Source organism: Homarus americanus, unplaced genomic scaffold (assembly GCF_018991925.1).
Source record: "Homarus americanus isolate GMGI-L3 unplaced genomic scaffold, GMGI_Hamer_2.0 scaffold36188, whole genome shotgun sequence".
NCBI lineage: Eukaryota > Metazoa > Arthropoda > Malacostraca > Decapoda > Nephropidae > Homarus > Homarus americanus.
Window position 1 is genome coordinate 4,178,761 of NW_024718183.1, and position 16,753 is coordinate 4,195,513.

Sequence of the window (16,753 nt, forward strand, 5' to 3'; positions counted from 1 at the left end):
AAAGGCTGTACTAATACCGGGCATTAGGAACCTTGAGTACAGAGACAAGTTAAAGCATCTTAAATTGCACTCCGTCGAGAGACGTAGAGTGAGAGGCGATATGATCGAGGTGTATAAATGGAAGTCAGGGTTAAACAAAGGTGACATACAAAGGTACTGGAACTATCCAACCAGGAGCGAACTCGTAGCAATGGTTTTAAATTAGGCAAATTTAGATTTAGGCGCAAGATAGGTACAGCTACCAAACAGGGAGGTACTACCGCCTGGGAAGATATTGGAAGCATATTGTGTTGTCTAATGGTGGACCCTGCTGCCATATGTGACCAAGTCCCAGGTTGTTGATCTTCCTGCCTCACACACAATTGCAGGGTCTCAATTGTGTCTCTGACTACTAACAACACAACATATCATACTATATTGTTTCTCACTTTTTTTTCTTCATTTTTGCATTTCTTTATGATTCTTCGTTATTATTATTATTATTATTATTATTATTATTATTATTATTATTATTATTATTATTATTATTATTATTATTATTATTATTATTATTATTATTGTTATTATTATTATTACATTTTCGCCCCCCAGGCCCCGATGTGGGTCAGTGACCTGTGCCCGGGTGGGCTAATCCCCGTAACAAAAAAAAAAAAAAAAAACTTTGGTTTGGAAATAGAGTAGTGGATGAGTGGAACAAATTACCAAACATCATCATTAACTCGAATACGCTGGACAGCTTCAAACATAGGTTGGATGGATATATGAGCGATAGGGGTTGGGTGTAAATGGGATTGCCCAGTATGGGCCAATAGGCCCGCTGCAGTTTCCTCCATTCTTATGTTCTTGTTTAATAACTCGACCAATCAGGTGTCTTAATAAGTCGACCAATTAGGTGTCTAATTCGACCTATCAGGTGCCTAATAAATCGCCCAATCAAGTGTCTAATAAATCGACCAATCAGATGTAATCACGTCAGAATTTCAGCAAAACTAGTTTTCACAACATTAACAAGGTCAACGCGTGAAAGGGAGTGGGGGGAGACCTATTCCCGTTTTCTTTACGCCTGCAGTTACCTGGTAAACCAAATTTTGATCGCACAAGTGTATATATATATATAGTACATGTTTTATGGTTGTTTATATCATAGTTTTATTTTAAACACTCTCGTTTGTTATCTTGGGGTAAGTCGACTGTTTGTTTGCCATTGTTTATATGACTGAGCTGTTTACGTACAGCCTGTTTGCCAGTATTTTTATGCCATTATTTGCTTGACGCTAACTTTCATTTTACTGAGCTTATTCGAATCTAACCCAACCTAACCCAAATATACTATAACGAATATAATCGGATCTAACTGTTCATACACAAAGAAAAAATATTATAGTTTGGCTGCACTGTCTGTGTATGTTCTCCACGCTGAACCAATGCATAAAGCCAAGAGGATTTTACAAAAAAATTCTTTCTCTTTCCAGGTAACTAACCAGGTGTGGGTGTACTATGATCAGGGATAGTGGTTGCTTGCTTGTATCTCTGTACAAAAACAACTATCATTCTTGTTAATAGGTATTTTCTGTGTTTCAACAACTCTATTTCTCGTTGTTCGTGTGTATTTCTGTGCTACAACTATCAGGATTTTTATCACGCTAATACATAAATACATAGATGAATGAAGTATGTGATAGCTGTAAGTATCAGTGTTTCATTTTTAACACGGAAGATATGGTCATTTTTTCAGAAAATAAATATCAATTAAATAGTAAAACCACACATATTAGAATATGCACCAAAACCATATAAGCTGATCTTGATATTTTAATTGAAAAGAATTTAACAGAAGCAGGACACCCAATATACCAAGCTGAAGCCTGTACAGGATTTTGGTGGTGGGCGGAGTAAGATGTTAAAAGGTCGAACGCGACGTCACTGGTGGACGTCAAGAAGACAACAGAAAACCGATAAAGTGAGAATTTAAGAGTTGTTCTTATTGTAATCACAAGTTTATAGTAAAATATGGTACGAGTCAAGAACATACGAGTCAAAAGGGGTCCAGAGTCAAGCAATATGGTCGATGTTCAAAGGTTGACATGACAATGGGCTGCAGAAGATTCATTTAATATTTCAGACAGCAAGAACCGTCTAAGGTCTGCCGACCCTAATTCAATTAAAAGGCCCATTCTCCCCAACGTGGTTACGCTAGGTTAGACTCGGGTCGTCTTCTCCTTTGTCCCACCTCCCGCCTCAAAATTAAACATTCAATAGTGTAGCAGTGTTGTCGTCGTAATTTTTTTTTATAATTGATCATCTTATATTTGGTATAACAGTATTTAATATTAATTAAAGACGCTAAGAAAATACGTCAGTGGTAAACAGAGATAGATAGATAAATAGATAGGTATTCATTAATGAAGCAAAACTGTCGTACAAGTTTACAAAGGTTGCAGCGTGTACTGTACGTACATACATAATACCAGGTAGTAGGCAGCTACCAAACAGGGAGGTACTACCGCCTGGGAAGATATTGGAAGCATAATGTAATAATAATAATAATTAACGGTTTATTGAAAGAGCTTGGCAGCCAGAAGGTTGAAAATATACAGTTACATATTTGGGGAATGGGTTTCGAATTACAAATAATATACAAGTAACATAAGTGATACAAATAAGATATATAATAACTAGATGGGGAAAAGCTCAAACTACAGGGCATTTCAACATAGTGACAGTGCAAGAAGTAGTATTTACTGGGAGTGAATACACTGGTTTATTACAAGTTATTGTCTAATGGTAGACCCTGCTGCCATATGGCATCACGAAAATTGTGACCAAGTCCCAGGTTGATGATCTGACTTTCTGCCTCATTTACACACAATTGCAGGGTCTCAATTGTTTCTCTTACTTTGACAACACAACATACATATATTGTTATACATATATCGTTTCTCACTATTGATCTTTTGCAAATTTTTGTATTTCTTTATGGTTATTTATTATTATTATTATTATTATTATTATTATTATTATTATTATTATTATTATTATTATTGTTGTTATTATTATTATTGTTATTATTATTGAATTTTTAATTTTTCTATTTTGTATTATAAATTCTATTTACTATTAACTAATTATTATTATTATTGTTATTATTATTATTACATATTCGCCCCCCCCCCCCCAGGCCCCGCTGTGGGTCAGTAACCTGTGCCCGGGTGGGCTAATCCTCGTAATTTTTTTTTTAGATAGTGCAGGTACACAGTGCACATAGACAGTGCAGGTATACAGTGCACATAGACAGTGCAGGTATACAGTGCACATAGACAGTGCAGGTATACAGTGCACATAGACAGTGCAGGTATACAGTGCACATAGACAGTGCAGGTATACAGTGCAGGTATACAGTGCACATAGTCAGTGCAGGTAAACAGTGCAGGCATACAGTGTATGTAGACAGCACATACTGTACAGTGCAGGTTTATAAATAATGAACAAAAGCAACAGAAGTTACATGAAGGACACATCGTACACCCACCAGTGTTGTGTTTCAACAGCGGCCACATTTGTTCACACTCCCATGAACAACACCCTGGTACACCGCTGATACTTCTTGACTGCACACTCTTGATACAAACATGCTTGATAAAACTACGCCCCCGGGTGGGCTCGAACCACCAACCTTTCGGTTAACAGCCGAACGCGCTAACCAATTGTGCCACGGAGGCTTATTTAACAGTGAAGAACTAAGCGATATTTATTGGTATTTCTGTATTATTAGTTCATATATATTTATTCATTTATCCATTAATTTTCGGAAAATTGATATTTATTTGCATGCAAATAAATTATATATAGATATATTTTTGGGGCATTTTATAGAAAATAATAGAAGAGTATAATAAACATCTGACTGTTTATATACATCGTTTGTGTACTTGTACTACACTGTCTATAAACTGTACACGATTTTACTGTATGTGTATATCTATTTTTATCTAGCTATCCTATTACGGTCGCTGTCTCAGGTCGGGTGCAGATCATCTTAGTTCGTTTATGTAAGAGCCGGTATGCTGAAGACTCTCAACATTTACGAGCTTAACACAAGAGACCAAATTGGTCACAACACAAGCACAGTAAACCGCAACATAAGTCAGCCAAAGGTCCAGCGACCCCACCCCGAGTCTCTTATTGGCAATTTTACCTGGTTTACAAAGAAAACCCAGTCCTGTCATTTGAAACACCGAAAACTTAAACAACAACGAAAACTAACTAAGCTAAGTATCGAACAATAATTTAACCTCAGTGAGGATATGGTAAGCTTGGATACGTATTGGTTGTGGTTGAGATATTGTAATTCTCTGTATACGCGGCACAATTTCTGGTTCAGCAAAAACAACGCACAAGTTGGGAGACCTACTTATTCTTGGACGTGTACTGCCTAGTTAATTAGAAAACAAAAAGAAAGGTGTGTTTATCATCGAGCAGGTAGTAACACAAGGAGGTTATCACACACACCGACAACGCAGGTCAGGTAGCACCATTAATCATTACGAGTGACACGCTGATATCATATGTATTATGCTGGAGGGAGAGAAGTGTGTGTGCGTCTGTCCCTCCTCCAACCTTCCTTCTCCTTCTCTCACCTTCCTTCACTCCCTCAACTCCTCTCCCCCCCTTTGCCCCCTCTCTTCCCTTTTCCATACTCATCTCCCTTCACTCTTCCCTCCATCTCATAGTTGCCTCACATAAATTAATCTTAAACACTAAATCCGCCCTAGCTAGCCGGGAAGCACTGACTAACGAAACGAGATATACAGTTACACAGATAAAAGCAAACAGAAGGACAGATAGATAATTATTAATAAAAATATAGATGGATAGATAGATTATATTTTATTAAGTTTACAGATAGTTACGATGTGTGCTTGTGAAGTTACGTTACGATAATCGCATTTCACGATAATTCCATATCTACTTCGTCCCTATGTATTATATATGTAACGTTATCTTAATTATGTAGAATATAAATGGTACTTTAATACGTGTTGTGATGTCCCTCCTTGCTACCACAACGTTGATGAAAGGCAAAGTTGACAAGTAAAAATATAGAGTGAATAATCTAGGGGTTGAAATACGTGGATGGACCAAGTAAGGAACACACACAAGAATCACTGTTATCGTGAGAGACCTACAGTATTTAAGTTGAGAAAGAGATAAGAAGATTATCATTTAAACTAAGCAATTTAATAACATTTATCTTCAGTATTGATTAAGTTAGTTAATTAGGTACATTAAGTAACACAAGTAAAATACAAAATGCAATTATATAAAAAAAGTAACAACTAAGCATTTGATAAAACACACCAGAATATTACCCAATTATTCTTACTTTAAATACACATACTATATACAGCAACACAAAAACCTGATAGAAATGGCAGCTCAGGTAGCAAGTCTACAGTAGGTTGCGATGGCCAACCACAAGGAACCAGGGATCAACGCCGTAGTCCACTACCATCAAACCACCACAACACCACCAGCAGTAGTCCTTAATACAATTCGTCGTCCACACCCCGGGAAAGGAGGAACACCGTAGGCCGCAGAAAAGTGACTCGGCTTACCAGGCAGACACACTTGCTGGGATACCTCGGTCTTATAGTCAGATGGGAAAGTGGTTCTGAACGGTGCTCACTGGGGTCGAGTAGCTAGGTGAAGCAGTTTCTTCTCCTGGTGTCAAGTTGGAGCAAGTGATGGTTATGGTGGTAGAGTGAGGAGGGGACAGAGTCGTCGTCACAGTGTAAATACATAATATGATATAGTATTTCATTAGATGAATTATATATAAAGAAGATTGACCGGCTGGTAATATTGTAAAGTTCACACACTCGTCAACTCATAACCATTTCTCTTTCTCTGTTTATCCATGTACTTATCTTTATCTACCTCTTTATATTTCTATATCTATCTAGCTATCCCTCTAATTTTCTATAATATATATATTTACCAATTCCTTTTAGGTTTCGGCGTCAGTGTTCCTGCCTTCTATCAATGACTATAATTATGAGACGGGAAAGATCAGGCATAAACAACACAACTAAGTGTAATATTTTCTCAGAGCGTATAGCGCGCCCAACCAGGCACCTTACTCAACAGGGTGCTCAATAATAGTAATAATGCATACACAGTGGCTTCTATTTAGCTCTTTGTTAGGGTGCCAACCCGAGGGATAATTAAAGGCCGCGTCCATAGTCTGTTTATTAGCGAAAGTGACAAGGCAAGACAGCCATGTCCACACAGCGTGGCGTTTGGTCCACGTAACATGGCGTCCGGGCCACAAGTATGAACTAACTCCTGTGGGCTGTAGCCTGTGACCCTGTCCCGTCTGCTGGCGGATTAAAAGACTGTGAGAGTAGCGCCATTACAGCAGCAACAAACATCGTACACCGTCACCTCATTAGTGTTATCCATTTTGCCAGCTCAGCTTCAGAGACACAGGGACATCACTGTTTTAGGTCTTCACTGCGCTGCATACACATTTTTAATGTAAGATAAACTTGAAACAAAAACTACGCCCCCGGGTGGGCTCGAACCACCAACCTTTCGGTTAACAGCCGAACGCGCTAACCAATTGTGCCACGGAGGCAGCGATAGTAAGGAAAGGTGGCGTATTTTGATTTGCCTTGCTCTGCACTGCTATTGCAGTAGATTGCTATCTCAATTTATATATATATATATATATATATATATATATATATATATATATATATATATATATATATATATATATATATATATATATATATATATATATATATATATATACTGTATATGTTTCCAAACATTTCACATCATCGTAATAAGTGTATAATACATGCTTGTGAAGGACGTCAATAAGGAAACGTGAGACAAAGTTGGTGGTGGAGCTGTGTGCTCAGAGCCAGCTGTACTGTAGTGGACCAAGTTTAACTCGTTGTCTACTGGCTTGTACGAGTATAATGGCCTGCCCAATTGATGCAATCTTCATTCCATCTTTATTACTGATTATACCCTGCAGTAGTAATTTTAACCTGTCAGGTAGGTATTGTAGAGCTTTCTGCTCACTCTCTACTTCAGTGGTAGCTGCATAGGATATATTGGATGTCTCCATAACTCTTGGTATTAGTTTGGAAGGCGCTTCAATAATCTCCTCTCATCCCCTGATGATTAGCATGGAATCCCACAAGATGTTATCAGCTGTGCATCTCATTGCTGCCACATTTCCGGTTAATAGTTGTTATTATAACATCTTTACTGGAATGTTCTTTCAACTTCATATCATATGTGAGTGAATGTATGGGTCTGCTGCATTGCTCTTAAGGAAATCAGATATTTTGTCAATCAGATCATCATCTGGTGTTCTGCTCGTTTTTATTGTCCATTAGTTATTGTGCAACCTTCGAGAAGGTTTCTGTCTGCTCATCCACAGATGGACGACCATCAGCTTTACATTTTGAAGGCAGTCTTACTTTCTATATTTTCTGTGCTACATCCCTTGGGGCGTCATGCGCTGAGGGACAGCCTTCCCAAGACGAAACGCCACACTGTATAGTACCTGGAAGGTCATGTACTGTACATAAACAGTGTAGGTATACAAACAATGTACAAAGACAGAACAGGTAAACAATGTACATAGACAGTGCAGATATATAAATAATGTACATACATAAACAGTGCAGGTGTACAAGTGAGTCGATCAAACATAGTTAACAGTGAAGGCCAACTAAGCCATCACGGGGTCATGTATTAAGGGTCGCCTTGCATCACCTCCTCTGTGTACAAAACTTACAGTCTTGTTTACTATATTTGTGTTCAGTTACCCGGGTACTGGGTCAGTTTATCATCAACATTCACACACCGTTTTCTATTCGATCCTCTACCAGTTGACCTTATATGCCTGTCTGAACTCAACATGACCTTTTGGTTTCTTCATCTGTGACCTTTAGGTAAGTGACCAGCTTTTAGCACAGGGCCCATTTTTGCTGACTTGACCTAATATGACCTGCCATTATCTCACAAGTGACCTTTACAGGGCCAGGTCACATGACAGGTGGAACAGGGCGCAAAGACGTGAATAATTAAATCGGGGATTGTAAGTAAACAAGAGATAGCAATATCAAGTATGTTAAGTGACCAGCAGAACGGCCTAAGTTAATTTCATCTAAAATTTCTGATGCTCTGGGATTCGTAAATTCTACCCGGGTAAGGTGTCATATAACTAAGATGAGCGGGCGAGAGACTTTAAGAGCTGTGAATCATAAACGACATCTTGATATGCCCAATAGTTGTCCAGTCTTCTTCAGATAATCATCATATTTGGCAAAGTGACGGCACCTGTTCATGCAGATAAGCTGTTTTATACTTCGAGTGAAACATTTTGTCTTTGTTTAGTGTGTACAGTGTGCACAGGTTGAGCAACGTAAACCTGTGACGTGTAGTACTGCTGCTGATGTGTTGTATCATCTTAAGGTGTTATTGTACACGTCGATGACAGCCTCAACAATCATCATAACTCGAGCTCCCGTTGTTATAATGTCTTTCTCTACTTCAACAACTAAGGTCGTGAAGCACACTAACTACAGTCTATCACGGCATAACCTGGTATTCAAGACTTCTATGCCACCAGTATAGCGACAAAGACAAATATTACCCACTTGCTATGTCATTTCTGTATAACTATGAAGATCACACCAGCAGTTATCAGTATACTGCCAAATTAATTTAGTATACAACTTTATTCTTTGTTTTTTAGACATGGTAATGCAGGCTTAACGTCTGGTTGGATGTGGTACGCTATCCACCTTGCACATCAACACGTTTCCTCCTGTTGATTTTTTACACTGAATTCCAAATACTTGTCAAATATGATATGAATCTCAGTTTCTTCAGTGGGTCTCACGTGTCGCAATGTCTCCAAATGTGACGGTATTGCTTGATGTGGAAGGCGGTTTAACATGTGCGACTTGTACGACACGTCTAAGACAAAGGGGCATCAACTACCACTAATGGCGGTCAGGGCTAACGTTGGTAGTACTTATGTTAGCTTTGTATAGCGTTTATATTCTTGGCAAGACCTCAACCTTTACGTGACGAGACTATGAATGTGGCCGACGATGGTGGAGATATATGTGAAGAAGGAGAAGAGGAGGAAGAAGATAAGAAGATGAAGATGTAGATATATAAGAATAACCCAATACCTCTTCCTTGTTTTGTATATTATTAGAGACGAGTTTTTTTTCTTCTCGTATGCTGAGCAGAATTTCCAGACAAAAACACTCCCATTTGTACGACCTTCACCAGTTATAAAATTCATCCCAAACTTTCAGAATAAACAATAAAAATCATAAGTAAATAGGGACGTTGGTTTATGTACAGGAATATGAAGAAAAAGATGTAATAACGATGCAGAATAATGTCACGTGAGTGTTAGGTGATGTTGTCGGGATGTTTGGCGATGTTTATGAAGTGGTAGATGATGTTAGACTGTGTTAAGGCATAGGAGAATGTTGGAAAGGAAGCAAAATTGAGGAGGAGGGAGAAGGAAGGTCTGTTGAGTAGTGAGAGGGAGGGAAGGTGTGTTGAGAGAGAAGAGGGAGGGAAGGTGTGTTGAGAGAGAAGAGGGAGGGAAGGTGTGTTGAGAGAGAAGAGGGAGGGAAGGTGTGTTGAGAGAGAAGAGGGAGGGAAGGTGTGTTGAGAGAGAAGAGGGAGGGAAGGTGTGTTGGTAGGGGCGTTAGGTAAGGTACAGCAATTTAGCGCCCCGCCTCACCTCACATGACCACCTCAGTCAACTAACAGGGGTCATACGCTGAGAAAAACAAGGTCACCTGTTGTTGACTCGCCAGGTGAAAGTGATTAGAGATTATTTGATTTTAAACCAATATTAATCTCCAGTTATAACATATTTTAATGCGCTCTGTTCTCTGTAAATGAAAATCGTCACTGATGAGTTTTTTGAAATGAGAGTTTTTTTTTCGCGTGTTTCTTGTAAAAAAAAAAATTACTTGTTAACTTTATCTGAGAGAGGGAGGGTAGATGGGAGAGAGGAAGCAAGGGAGGGAGGATAGGAAGGAGGTAGGGAGAGAGAAGTGGGAATGAAGGAGGAAGGATGGGAGAGGAGATGGGAAGGAAGATGGGAGGGAGGAAGGAAGAGTGAGGAAAGGTTGGAGAGTGAGAGACAGAGAGAGAAAACACACAAAAAATAAAACATATACACGCAGACAAAGAGAAACAAGAGAAAAAGAGAGAGAGAGAAACAAGAGAGAGAGAAAACAAGACAGAGAAAAAGAGAATAAACGAGGGAGAATGAAAAAAAAGACAGAGAGAAGCAAGAGACAGAAAACAAGGCATAGAGTGAAACAAGAGAGTGAAAAGAAGACCGAGAGGAAGAGAAGCAAGAGAAAGAAACAAGATAAAAAGAGAAACAAGATCCAATGAAACAAGAGAAAGAAACAAGATACAAAGGAACAAGAAAGAGAATCAAGAGACAGAGAAAACAAGAGAAAGCGATAAACAAGAGGAGAAACAAGAGAAAGACAACAAAACTTAGTGAAGAACCATGTGCTGGGCTAAGGTGCATCCCCTAGTACGTGTTGTATAATACCCCTGTTGAGTAAGCAGATGCTCCCCTCCCTCTCTCTCTCTCTCTCTCTCTCTAGGTGGGTCGTGTGCAGATGTTATATAAAGAGATCTTGTTAGAATCCTCTTCCTAAGGTGACTACATTGGGTGTTCTCTGTGAGTTTGGTTGCACACCTGTGAGTTTTGCTATACACCTGTGACGAGAGTTTACACCTATGGAGTGTCGTTATTTACCTGAACCTCTCACTGAACACCTGAACCTCTCACTAAACACCTGAATCTCTCACTGAACACCTGAACCTCTCACTAAACACCTAAATCTCTCACTGAACACCTGAACCTCTCACTACACACCTGCATCTCCCTTTACACACCTGGTTGGGTCAGCGTAGAGGTTGAGTTTGTCAGCGCATCTCAGATACGATCAAGAGAACAACATTGTGTTTAGCTGCGATTAATGTGATGGTCTGTGGGCTCTGACAGTGTCTTACTGCCTTGGTCATTCAATGAAAGGGCGGGTGGTCAGTGGGTAGAGGGGTGGTCAGTGAGTGGAGGGTTGGTTAGTCAATGAGTGGATTGTAGGCAGTTAGTGTAGGGGTCGTCAGTCAGTCAGTGATGGGGTACATGGTCAGCCAGTCAATGGAGGGGTTACCAACCAGTCAGTAGAGGGGTACGTAGCCAATCAGTGGAGAGGTTACCAGTCAGTCAATGGAGGCATAATTTATATCAGTTACGCCATCATTAATCCCGTTTTCTTTATTAAGGAGCGTTGCGAACTGATAAAAAATGAGATTAAAGAACCTGAACAGATCATCAGAAATAATACTGCAATAAGTAATTACCTGTCAGCCATATAAGGATTGAAAGAAGAGCAGAGTAGAAAAGGTGTAGTGACATGTGGAAATTAGTGTTGGAGGCTATCGTAGGTCGTTGGAGGAAGCGGTGTGGTGGGGGTTTCGGTGTTTTGGAGATGTAGAGTGTTGGGGGAAAGGAGGAATTTGCTGGTAAGTTGGAGAATGTTGATGACGTGTAGGAGTTAGTGTTGGACGCTGTTGGAGGAAGTGGTGGGGTTTTTTGTTGTGTTGGAGGAAGTGATGGGGGTTGTTGTGTTGGAGGTCTTGTGGAATGTTGGAGATTATTAATGTAATGTGGAAGTGCTTGAAATCTAGTCTAGACCAACACTAGTATATACTCAGGTACAGCACAATACATACAAGGGCCCGCACACTGCACCTAGAACCTACCAACAGTGCACAACCTGGCCACCCACTCAAGGAAACTAGCAAGTAGAGAAGAGGATAAAGTAAAGAGAGATGATAAATCAGTTGAAAGAAAGATTTATCGAATAAGCAACGCCAAATACAGGTGTGGTAGGTACTGTCAATACGCCCAAGTGACAGTAGGAGATAGTGACCTTGTTCAGCTTCACCGCCACATGACCTTTTATAGGAATTTGAATGACCTTTTCTGTGTAGGATTTTTTTCCTTCCTTTCATGGGTCTAGGGGGAAAACCCTTCCTCATCAGGTCACGAAAGTCAACTTGATGTGCTGACTTACGAGTTATAGTAGACTGAATTGAGGGATAATTACTTATGCTCTTCGATGGGTGTAGGTGGGTGTAGGTGGGTGTAGGTGGTGGTTGGTGGGTGTTGTTGGTGTTTGTTTTTTGTTTTTTACTGGGATTAACCCACCCGGGCACAGGGCACTGACCCACATCAGGGCCTCGGGGGAGAAAATGTAATAATAATAATGATAACAATAATAAAGAAACAAAGAAATAAAAAAATAAAAAAAGATCAAGAGTGAGAAACAATATATGTATGTTGTGTTGTTAATGGCAAGAGAAACAATTGGTTAGTGTAAGTGGATGTTGGTGGATGTGGTAGGTGGAGGTGGGGGATGGTGGGTGTTGGTGGGTGTAGGCGGATGTGGTAGGTGTAGGTAGGGGATGGTGGGTGTTGGTGGGTGTAGGTGGGTGTGGTAGGTGTAGGTAGGGGATGGTGGGTGTTGGTGGGTGTAGGTGATGACAGCAGGTGTTGGTGGTGATGATAACAGGTATTGGTGGTGATGACAGCAGGTGTTGGTGGTGATGATAGCAGGTATTGGCGGTAATGACAGCAGGTGTTGGTGGTGATGATAGCAGGTATTGAAGGTGGTGAAAATGAAAAAAAAATATAAATAAAAAATTAAAGAAAACGGAAAAAAATTAGCAACAAAAAGAAAGACAAAAAGAGAACTACAAACACAACAACAACAACACATAATTACCCTCAACGCACGGACACATAATAACCGTCGGTGTCTTGCCCGGCGACAGATGACACCGGCCTAGCCTACTGATGAGGACCAGGACGGTGATGTAAGCAGCGGTGGATGAATTAAATTTGGTTGGGGTGCTTTACTGGGTGTCATGTGAGCTCTCAACTACCAAGAGCCCTGGTGTGTTGACATGAGAGAGAGAGAGAGAGAGATCGTTCTTGTTGGACATTGTTTCCACTGACAGAGTAGAATCTATGTGACTTACTGTTTAACATTGTTAGTATTATGCACTGTCTATGTTTACATTGTTTGTATACCTGAATTGTATGTACTGTAAATTATTTGTATACCGGCATCATCTGAATACAAACTGATTTAATGTAAACTTGTTTTATTGTCTATCTGCCTGTGTATGTATGTGTGTATGTACCTAATTAAATCTTGGAAGTGACTTACATAACGCCACTGCCCTCTAGCTATATTTGAGATGCAGGAGGTGACTTAAGAGAGAGGCTGGCATTTTGAACCTTGTTTGTGTCTCCCATCTGGCGTGGTGTCAGGACAGGGAATGAGTGTTAATGAGGGTTCTCCATGGCCACATACCTTGTTGTACCTGCTTGGCATGTACCTGGATGTAACTTGATGTACCTGGGTTTATCTGGGTGTACCTGGGCTCACCTGGATGTTCCTAGTAAGGACCAGGAATGCTCGAGTCTCCTGTTGTGATCTCGAGAGAGTATCGCCCGTATTATTAAACAACAAGGATGGTAACATTACGTATATACAAAAAGCCAGTAGTTTTTAGTCATCGGACTTGTTCCAGAAATCGTTTCCCATGCTGGCCGCACTGAGGTCTGGCTCATCCACTCGACCACTGGTTGCAGGTCTTGGTCTTCCAGCTGCAGCTTCTAAAGGCCTTCCCCAGCAATGGCTGGATCCTCCACTGTAGTGCAACCAGCATCACAGGGTATGGATTTGACATAAAAAATCTTAGAGGTCAGGCCTATGATGGAGCTGGCAACATGGCTGGCAGCTCCAAGGGGGCAACAACTACCATTAAGGAAACCAGCCCCTTGGCCCTCTACCAGCACTGCTCATCACAAGTACAGTCAACCAAAGAAGCATCGACCCCACCCTGGCTCTCAAACCCGCAATTATACCCAGTAATATTTGGTGATCCATGGGGCGCTGGTTACTGCATGTCATTATTGTGTCAGTTGAGTCTACTAAACAGTGCCGGCCCTCTAACTTACGTCAAATTATATTATATAATGATCATATTGTAAAGAGAATTACTGTACTTCCTTCTTGAAACACTCAAGATTAAATGTGGAACATGTATTTTTGAAATTTGATGTGAGAATATTATGGCAGCCCTAAATGTACCGTATTTTACGGCATATAAGACATGCATGTGCCTTTGAGGCAACTGTCCTGGACACAACCTGAATTGAGAAAACACAAACTGAAAAACTTGAGCCGTACACATAGGGTACAGTGAAGTTAATTGTGTGAGAGCCGTTCTACAAGCTGTCCAAAACAAAATGCATGATCACTACACTGAATGGTTTTGTCAAGCAGAACAGCTGTGTGAGGCTGTAGGTGTCACACCTTCCATGCCCAGACTCTGCAAATGCCAACGACACTGAGATAACAAGTCAGCTGATGGACCAGCTGACTATTACAGGAGAACGGTGGGCATTCCACTCCTAGACCATCTCCTGGCAGACCTGGAGATGAGATTCACCCACTTGCACCTTCCAGGGACTCAGCATTAACCCACCCATCTTGGTAACCCTAACACCAGCAAAAGATTACAAGAGCTGGTTGACCTCTACCAGGAGAACCTGCCATCCCCTTGCAACATCAAGAGTGAGGAACACACCTGATGTGTCAGGTTGGAAAAAAGCCAAAAAACAGGGCCCCACCAGCCTTCCAACTACACTGACCACCACCCTCTCTCAGACACCAGGTTCTATGTTCCTCAATGTGAGGGCGCTGTTCATTATCCTGTGCACCCTGCCAGTAACAACATGCTCTACTGAAAGATCTTTTAGTGGACTGAAAAGAATAAAAACATTATTCGGATCAACAATGAAGAATGAAAGACTGACGGGCCTGATACTACTGCACAGGCACCGAAATATAACAGTGGACATAAACGAAGAAATTGACACATTTACACATAGATATCCCAGGAAGATGAAATTATAAAAATACAGGGTACTTGAAGAACAGTGTAAAATTATATTTAAAAAATATGACCTTTATTATTCTTTGATATTAGTCTATACTCCGGTTTATAAAAACATTATGATGCTAAATTATAAAAATGTGTTACACTACAGTATTTATATGTACATTTAGCACAATAAATACAATATTTAAAACAGATTTGATCTCTTTATCTATATATTATAGCCATTAGGATGCAAAATAATAAAAATGTGTTATATGTACATAGTATTTATTTATATATTCAGCTCAATAAATTCATGTATTTTATGTTTGTGCAAATTAAATATGCCCCAGAACCCCTCTAGTTAGAACTGTTTCTCTAGCATTAGTGAGCTGTTGTTTACCATGTTGGCTCCTCACCCAGCTCAAATATTTGGAAACCCCCCTACCCATATTTTTGGGTGTGCCCCTGCTACCTGTATATATATATAAAAATATGTTACTATTAAATAAGAAATTAAATATGAAGAGCAAAGGTGTATTAAGTGAACATATGAGTGGACTTGGCATGTTGCAAAATTAGATTGTCCCTGTAGCTACATCAGCCTACCAGGCCAATCTGTGCTATTGTTACTGTTCAACTTGTATTTTTGGGTAAATATACGTCATTTTATTTATTTGTATTTTTTTTACTTTGTTTCATGCACACACAATCGTTTATACAGAATGTGCAAAAAATAAAAAATAAATAAATAAATTATCATAAAAGAATAAACATTTCTTACGTCCATGAGAGTTGGTGGACAGATCATGGGAGAGGAAGGGAAGAGAGGGAAGGGGTGCAGTGTTGTGGATCTCAGCCTTCCCCTACCAGGCCAAGCTGTGAGCCGCGTTATTGTTATTTTTCAAACCGTATACAGTTAACCCTCACTTTACGCGGTTAATGTAACCCGGAGGGTCCCGCGTAAAGTGAGAAACGCGTAAAGTGAATAACATAACATATGGGATTAATTGAAATGGAGTCCGGGCCGATGCCCAAACTCCACTTTTTGACGACACACAACTATGTTGTAGTAAAAATATTATCTTAACTTTATGATGGTATGCACACACAATTAATAATTAAGAGAAATATCAATAATATTAGGTTTTTTAACACTTACATTAGTAGAAAAATGGCTGGGCACACGGGGATGGGCGGTTGGTTCCGAGGCAGAGGGCAGATTATTGGCCCTCACCTGTGTCACTTGTATCAATTGTATCACTATCCACCACAGAGGCTTGCAGGGCCTCTTTGTCAAACTCCCCAAAGTCCATATAAGTCCATATCCTCACCATAATTATCACTATCACTGACTTGGGCCGGCTGTGGTGGGTGGCGGGTGAAGAACTGGTAATGTTTTGATGACTGGGTGACCTTGTGCGCACCATGTTCGCGCAGCTTACACAACATGGCGGATGGCGGGAGGTTTGGATCCAAAAATGGCGCGGCTCGCCAGCCGCTCTCCGCGTAAAGGGGTACACGCACCGCGGAATGTGAGCATCCTGGGTTCCGGCAGGGCACCGCGTAAACGTGGAAACGCGGAATGCGGGACCGCGTAAAGTGAGGGTTAACTGTATTTAGGTAAATGTGTAATTTTCTTCATTTTCTTTTACTCTGTTACACGCACACACACAATCATCCATACAGAATGTGCAAAAAAAAAAAA

At 40.2% G+C, this 16,753-nt stretch overlaps 2 non-coding genes across 2 annotated transcripts; both read right to left on the reverse strand.

Moving 5' to 3' along the window:
• Positions 1-3,645: 3,645 nt before the first annotated feature.
• Positions 3,646-3,719, reverse strand: Trnan-guu. The gene has a single exon. It is a non-coding gene; the product is annotated as a tRNA-Asn (tRNA).
• Positions 3,720-6,563: 2,844 nt separating this feature from the next.
• Positions 6,564-6,637, reverse strand: Trnan-guu. The gene has a single exon. It is a non-coding gene; the product is annotated as a tRNA-Asn (tRNA).
• Between the last annotated feature and the right edge of the window lie 10,116 nt (positions 6,638-16,753).